Raw genomic sequence first — 7189 nt, 5'->3', positions numbered from 1 at the left:
TTTTTATTTACCTTCTATAATTGAAACTTTGTTGCTTTGAGTGGAGCTCAGAACCGCCTGCAGCAGGTGGGAGGGAAGCCTCCTGCTTGCTCCAGCTCCATGGCCACAGCGGGCTGAAAGCAGGTATCTGGGGTTTATTTACCTTCTATAATTGAAACTTTGTTGCTTTGAGTGGAGCACAGAGCTGGGAAGCTTGGCTTCCTCCATCATTGGGGCAACCAATAAACTTTGTTGCTTTGAGTGGAGCTCAGAACCGCCTGCAGCAGGTGGGAGGGAAGCCTCCTGCTTGCTCCAGCTCCATGGCCACAGCGGGCTGAAAGCAGGTATCTGGGGTTTATTTACCTTCTATAATTGAAACTTTGTTGCTTTGAGTGGAGCACAGAGCTGGGAAGCTTGGCTTCCTCCATCATTGGGGCAACCAATCCTCCTGCTTGCTCCAGCTCCGTGGCTGCCGGCTGCCATCTTGGTTGGTTTAATTTGCATATAGTTGCGCTGATTGGTGGGCGTGGCTTAAGGCATAGCAAAGATACGGTCAATTTGCATGTTTGTCTTTTATTAGTGTAGATGTTTTCAGTATTTTGTTTGAATTTTAAGATTGAAGTGTCTCTATTTTATATTTAAAATCTGTTCATCCAATTTTTTAAAAATACCTATAGCTCTGAGATTTAAGTCCAGAAAGAAAACTTTAATTTCTGTCAGCCTCCTAACAGACCGCCCTGCAGTCTCCTGGGAGTTTGGTAGTCTGAGTTACTCCTGTGACTCCCTTGACTTAAAGTCAAGTGGCAACATGACCTTCTGGGCCTGATCTTCAGGTGTGGTGTCAGCCTGAGACCCCCTGAATAGCAGGCTGGCCTCTAGTAATTTCTTTCACTTACTTCCTTTATAGCTAGGATTTATGGTATAGCTGCATGACCTGACAGTGGTATAATTGGCAGCATTTTCAGAAAAAAACAAATTCCCCAAATAGTAGGGGGCAGTGGAGCCCTGGCTAACCGCAGAGTTTCCGAGTATGAGTGAAAACCTTTGCTACTGACATCTGAGTAGCTGTTCTCTCCTTTTTCAATACAGCACTATGTTGTTTTTCTACTGTGGAGACATTTCTCCACATGACTTTAAGTAGAGAAAAAATTCCAGCTTGATTTTATAAATGACTGTTTTCAACTCCAAAGGTAGTACAGTGTAGCCTGCACAACGCAACCATCTGTCTAAAGCTGAGCCTACGTAGAAATCTGGCGATGGTACAATCAATTCCTGTTTAGTTTGGGAAAGTTATAGCTCTATTCTTGCCATTAGTTCATGTAGTCGTTCTTTCTGAATCCCAAGTTTGTTCAGTTGTGCTTATGTTTTGTGCTTTTAATTTTTTTAACCTACTTAATTTTAAAACAAGGAAAGGGGATGTGAGGGAAACTAGTAGGTGGGCTGGGAATTGGCCAGGACACCTGCCTGACACCTGCCTGAAGGATAAAGGGAGGGACATGACCAGGTAACACTTTTCTGACAACCACTTGTCTCCTGAACCAGATTTGGATTTGCCTAAGAATGGCTGCAAGGCCACCTGTTGACTCCTCTGCCACAGTGGGGGCTTCATTTGGAATTGTCATGTCAGCAAATAGTGTGTCCACATCCATGCGCAGATCCATATGCACACATGCTCCCCTTTTCCTCATTCTATCCTTCCACTCTGGTAGCAGTGTTCCGAAACTTTATGCACAGAATTGAACTATTTTTTTTTTCAGTTCAATACATTTTTAAAATACATTTTACTGTTTTTTTACAGAGAGGAAGGGAGATAGAGAGTTAGAAACATGGATGAGAGAGAAACATCAATCAGCTGCCTCTTGCACATTCCCCAACTGGTACCAATCCACAACCTTTTGTGTATCAGTAAGCTGTGCAAATAGGAGAAGGTGGTGTTATCAGAAACCTTGTGAAATAGAGGAAACCTCCCTGTTTCAAAAAGATACATGAGCTTGCTCTGGCCAGTGTGATTAAGTGGTTACAGTACCAGTCTGTGCACTGAACGGTTGCAGATTCGATTCCTGGTCAAGGGCACATACTTGGATTGCTGGTTCCATCCCTGACCCTGGTTGGGCACGTGTGGGAGTCAACTACATCAACGTTTCTCCCCCCCCCCCCCCCCCCCCGTCTCTTCCTTCCCTTCCACTCCAAAAATCAATGGGAAAAATATCCTCGAGTGAGGATTAACAAATAAAAAAAGATGCATGAGCTTGTTGGCTTTTTAGTTCTTAGATATGAAGTTAAACCTAAGGAAACCTGTGTCTCAAACCTATCTACCATGATCTCTTTTATGCCTTGAAAGGCTATAACATTTCCCAGCTCTATAGAGTAGCATCCCAGAATTGTTATTTTTTTAAAAATATATTTTATTAATTTGTTACAGAAAGGAAAGGAGCGGGATAGAGAGTTTGAAACATTGATGAGAGGGAAACATCCATCAGCTGTCTTCTGCACGCCCCCTACTGGGGATGTGCCCGCAACCAAGGTACATGCCCTTGACCGGAATCGAACCTGGGACCCTTCAGTCCGCAAGCCGACGCTCTATCCACGGAGCCACACCGGTCAGGGCCCAGAATTGTTATTAAGTTGCTTCCTTTACCCCAGTAAGTAGAAATTACTTTATGCAGTTCAGTAGAGACTTCATGTCTAAACAGATGTGTTTCCAGGTAGGCAATGTAAAATGGATTCAAATTTGGATAGAAGAGGAAAGTTTCAGACCTTTTTTTCTGAATAGTAGAAGGGCACTGAGTATAATATATAATTTAAGGGAGCCTTTAAGAATGACCAGTAACACCTGCCTGTCTGGTGCGGCTCAGTGGCTGAGTGTCATGGTTTGATTCCTGGTTAGGGCACATGCTCAGGTTGTGGCCTTTATCCCCAGCAGGAGGAGGAGGCAGTGGATCGATTATTGTTTCTATCATTGATGTTTCTATCTCTATCCCTCTCCCTTCCTCTCTGAAATCAATTAAAAAAAAAAAGCACACATTAAAAATAGAAAAGATGACCAGTAACTGATTTGATTAATGACAAAATGATTTTTCATCTTGTACTTTGTCCCATAAAACAACTTTCCACACCAGGAAGACCAGAGTGTGTGGTGGAATTGAATAATGAAAACATTTCAGTAAGAAAGAAGGAAAGCAACCATTTCCTGAAAGTGAACTAAAAGTAATTTCCTTTCCCTCCGGATATATCTCCAAATATCAGATGACATTCTCTGGCCGTCTTTTTTGCCTTAAGGAGTCTTGGGGAGAGAACAAATCACTTTTAATAGGCTGAAGCCCAGTCCACAAAGAGTAGTGCTTGGACACACCAAAGGGATCTGACGTTTCCTGGAGCTGGGCACTGAGCTAGGTCCTTAGCTCGCTCATTCAGTCCTCACATCAGCCCAGGGAGCTAAGCTCTTAATTCCAGTTGCTGGCACAGCTGGTGAGCAATAGAATCTGGATTCAAACCCACAGTCTCTGCCTACGGAGCACATCGTTTATTGCACAAACTTTTATTTTTCCAAAATTCAACACAACTGTGACTACAGCAAAACCTGAGTTTTGCTTTCTGACTGCTTTTCTTCCCCTCTCCTATTAGACTGCAAAGATCTGGCATTTCCCATAAAAGAGGAATGTGTTTATTATAAACTAGTGGCCCAGTGCACAAAATTCATGCACTGGTAGGGTTCCTAGTGGTTGCTGGCTGTCAGCTGGGGCCTGCCTTCGTTCAGCGCCACCCCCTTGGTGGTCAGTGCATGTCAGCGATTGATCGAACTCCCAAGGGTACACTTTGCATATTAGGCTGGCTGAAAGCAGGTATCTGGGGTTTGTTAAGCTTCTATAATTGAAACATAGTTGTATTTTGGAGCTCTTGCTTTCAGGCTCAGAGCCAGGCTGGGGCAGGTGGGGAACCTTGGCTTCCCTTATCGCCGGGGCAACCAAGTCTCATGTTCGCTTCAGCTGCGTGGCTGCTGGCCACCATCTTGGTTGGCAGTTAATTTGCATATCACCCTGATTAGCCAATGGGAAGCATAGCGGAGGTATGGTTAATTACATGTTTGTCTATTATTAGATAGGATTAGAGGCCTGGTGCACAAAAATTTGTGCACTGGCGGGGGAAGGGTGGGGAAGGGATGTCCCTCAGCCCCACTTGTGCCCGGGTCCCTCCCCCGCCTCCTCGGGTCACGCACAGGCAGGGCCGATCCGGGTGTTGAGATGCTGCCCCGGGTCGCGCACATGGCAGGGCTGATCCGGGGGTTGAGACGCTGCCCCGGGTCGGGTCGTACATGGGATGCCCGGATGGAGGCCAGCTGGGCTGGCCAATCACTGCTGCACCACCCGGCCGCCCCGGGTCCCCAGGCCGGGTCGCACACAGGACACCCAGATGGCAGCCAGGCGGGCCAGCCAATCGCTGCTTCACTACCTGGCCGCCCCTGGTTGGGGCACACACGAGATGCCTGCCGCCCTGGGTTGCAGATAGCAGGCCCAGATGGTGGCGATGTCCTGCTGTCCTGCCCTGCCTGCAGTATGCAAATTTGCCACCATCTTTGTTGGCGGTTAATTTGCATATCACTCTGATTAGCCCATGGGAGGTGTAGCGAAGGTATGGTCAATTACCATGTTTGTCTATTATTAGATAGGACTAGAGGCCCAGCACGCATGAAATCATGCGCGAGTAGCTCACTTCCGCTTGTCTCAGCTGGCTGCCTCGCCCTCTGCCACTTGTAGCTCTCTGCCGATAGTAGCTTGCACCCCACCCACCGCAAGAGCCGCTGCTTGTTTGGTCGTGACGGCATTATGGTGTCATGACCACAGGCCTTTTATATATAGATAGATGGGTATATTTTTTGAGCATTGCCTGTTCGTTTCTTCTTAGGCAGGTTCTTTTGACACAGTAGGAAAGATAGCCTCTGGCAGCCCAAAGCCTCCATCTTCGTGGCTTGTGATATACAAAGGGAAGGGAAAACCTCTCACAATATCCAGATCCTGCTCACAAAGACAACTCCGACTATCTCTGTTTGGATCTTGTGCCTACTACCTGATGGAGTTCTGTGCCCAGAAACGTAGGGTACCAGGACTGGCTGCCCAGCCTGGGTGCCCACCCTATCTGGGGAGAGCATAGTGATTTTAAGCCTCAGCAGAACCACATGGAGTGTTCCCCCAAAGGACGGGGTGCAGTTTAGAGAAGAGGGGAGAAGAGTGAGCCAACACAGCTCAGTCTCCTGTGGATCACAGCAGGGAATTGACAGTACCAGGCAGGGCTTGGGACTGGAGAGAAGCCCTGGGTGTTAACAGGAAAATGCTAATAGGAAGCCCACTTTATCCCAATGGCTGTAAATTATGTCATCATGAGGGGCACCTGTCAGTCAAGGAGCTGGGTTTTAGTGTCTTCACTGCCACTTACTATTAGTGAAATCATGTCACCTCTTTCTGCCTCCATTTTCCCATCTGAAAAATGAGAAGGTCAAAAAAACAACAAAACCAATGAGAGGTTAGGACTAGATGGCCTCTAATTTCATTTCCAGCTCGGGAAGCCTGTGACCCATCTACCTTTCCCATAGATCTTTGTATGTTACCTACATGTCTTCAGAAGGAATTGAAAACAAAGTTGGATAAGCACCAAACCCTTAAAGAAAGATGAAAAAATTTGGGCCTATTTATATTTGGGTATCTTTTGTAGAGTTAAATTCATTTCTAATCTAGAGAAAAGTCGATGCAGCACTTTCTTTGATTAAAAATGAGTAGGCAGGCATCAAAGAAACAGTCTGTAATTTGAGGACTTAGAACCAATATACTAGTATTTGCTTGGCCTTGAGGTCCTTAAGTAGTGGTTCCCTCAGTAATGATACATATTTTTGTGAAATTAACCTTTCCTTCCATACACCTGTTCCCCAGGTCAAGCACAGACCATATTTGATTATATAGGGTACTCAAATGGACTAGTTTCTCCCTCGGGGCTGCAAATCTAGGTCACCCTTTTGACATTCCTGAACTCTATTTACAAATGGCCGTTCCCTGCTAGAGAGCAACAGGGGCCTTTGCCTTTTAAGAGCAGCCTGTGGTAATTGACACAGCAGGAAGAGAAAGAGGTCACTGAGACAGAAACAATAACAGCCGATAATGCTGAGAAAGAAATAGGAGCTTCTCTACATTTATCTGCCCTTGGAAACCAAAATAACTCTTTAAAAGAAAATGGGTGGGTGTTGCTGGGAGGAGGGGAACTGGAGAGCTGGAAGAGATGTGGGTGAAAACCTTGTCAATACTCCCTTTCTTCTGTCACAATAATAGTGATTGTTCATTTATTTCAGAGAGCTGGGAATTGGGAGTAGGGAGAGAGTGGGGAGGAGTTTGGTTTGTAGACCTTGTTCTAGACAGATGTTGGTCAAAGGGGATGAGGTGTAGGTATTAAAAAATGTTCACTTGCCATGACTGGGCCCTAAACCCATGATTAGTGATTCCTCCATAGCATTTGCTAGCATTTGTGGCATACTCTTCTTGCCTCCCCTACTGGACCTTGAGTCTCATGAGCATAGTCATATACTCCTGTGCATGGAGCTGAGCTCATGCTTGGCTTCTAGAGGAGGCATAATACCTAGATACTGCATTTTCAAACTGAAGATACCCTGGACACTTGCAAAGGGCAGCATATCGCTGATGGAAAAGACAGGTTTGGGTTGGCTGCAGTCCTTCAGGAGGTTTTTCATTATGGAGACTCTCTTAACTATGAATTAGGAAATAAGGGCCTGCAAATCTGTCCATCTCTCATGCCCAGTGTCCTGCCAAAGTGCAGCATTCTATTAAGAGTGGTCAGGAAATGTGGGAAGGGCCTTAAGCAATAAGGCTGGGGTTTTAACAAAAAACCCCAAAGCTCAAGAAGCATTCATTTTAGAGGAACCGGTCACTCCTCGTCCATTGCTATAAAATCGCAATGGGAAATTTTTCCAATCTGTTTAGTGCAGAAAGGAGAAGCCAACTCTCCTGTGACTGAAGGAATCTGAAAAGACAAATGTTCTACTAAACCATGTTGTTGACAGAACTTAGAAGACAGAACTTAGAAGACAGAACCTACACAGAACCTAGAGACAGAAGAACTTCGCTGGAGAGAACATGGCAAAAGATCCTGGACAGAACCTGGCTACAGAACTTGGTTGGAGAACCTAGACAGAACCTGGCTGAAGAACCCG

This window comes from Myotis davidii, unplaced genomic scaffold (genome assembly GCF_000327345.1).
Source record: "Myotis davidii unplaced genomic scaffold, ASM32734v1 scaffold449, whole genome shotgun sequence".
Taxonomy (NCBI): domain Eukaryota; kingdom Metazoa; phylum Chordata; class Mammalia; order Chiroptera; family Vespertilionidae; genus Myotis; species Myotis davidii.
This window is presented reverse-complemented; position numbering follows the sequence as displayed.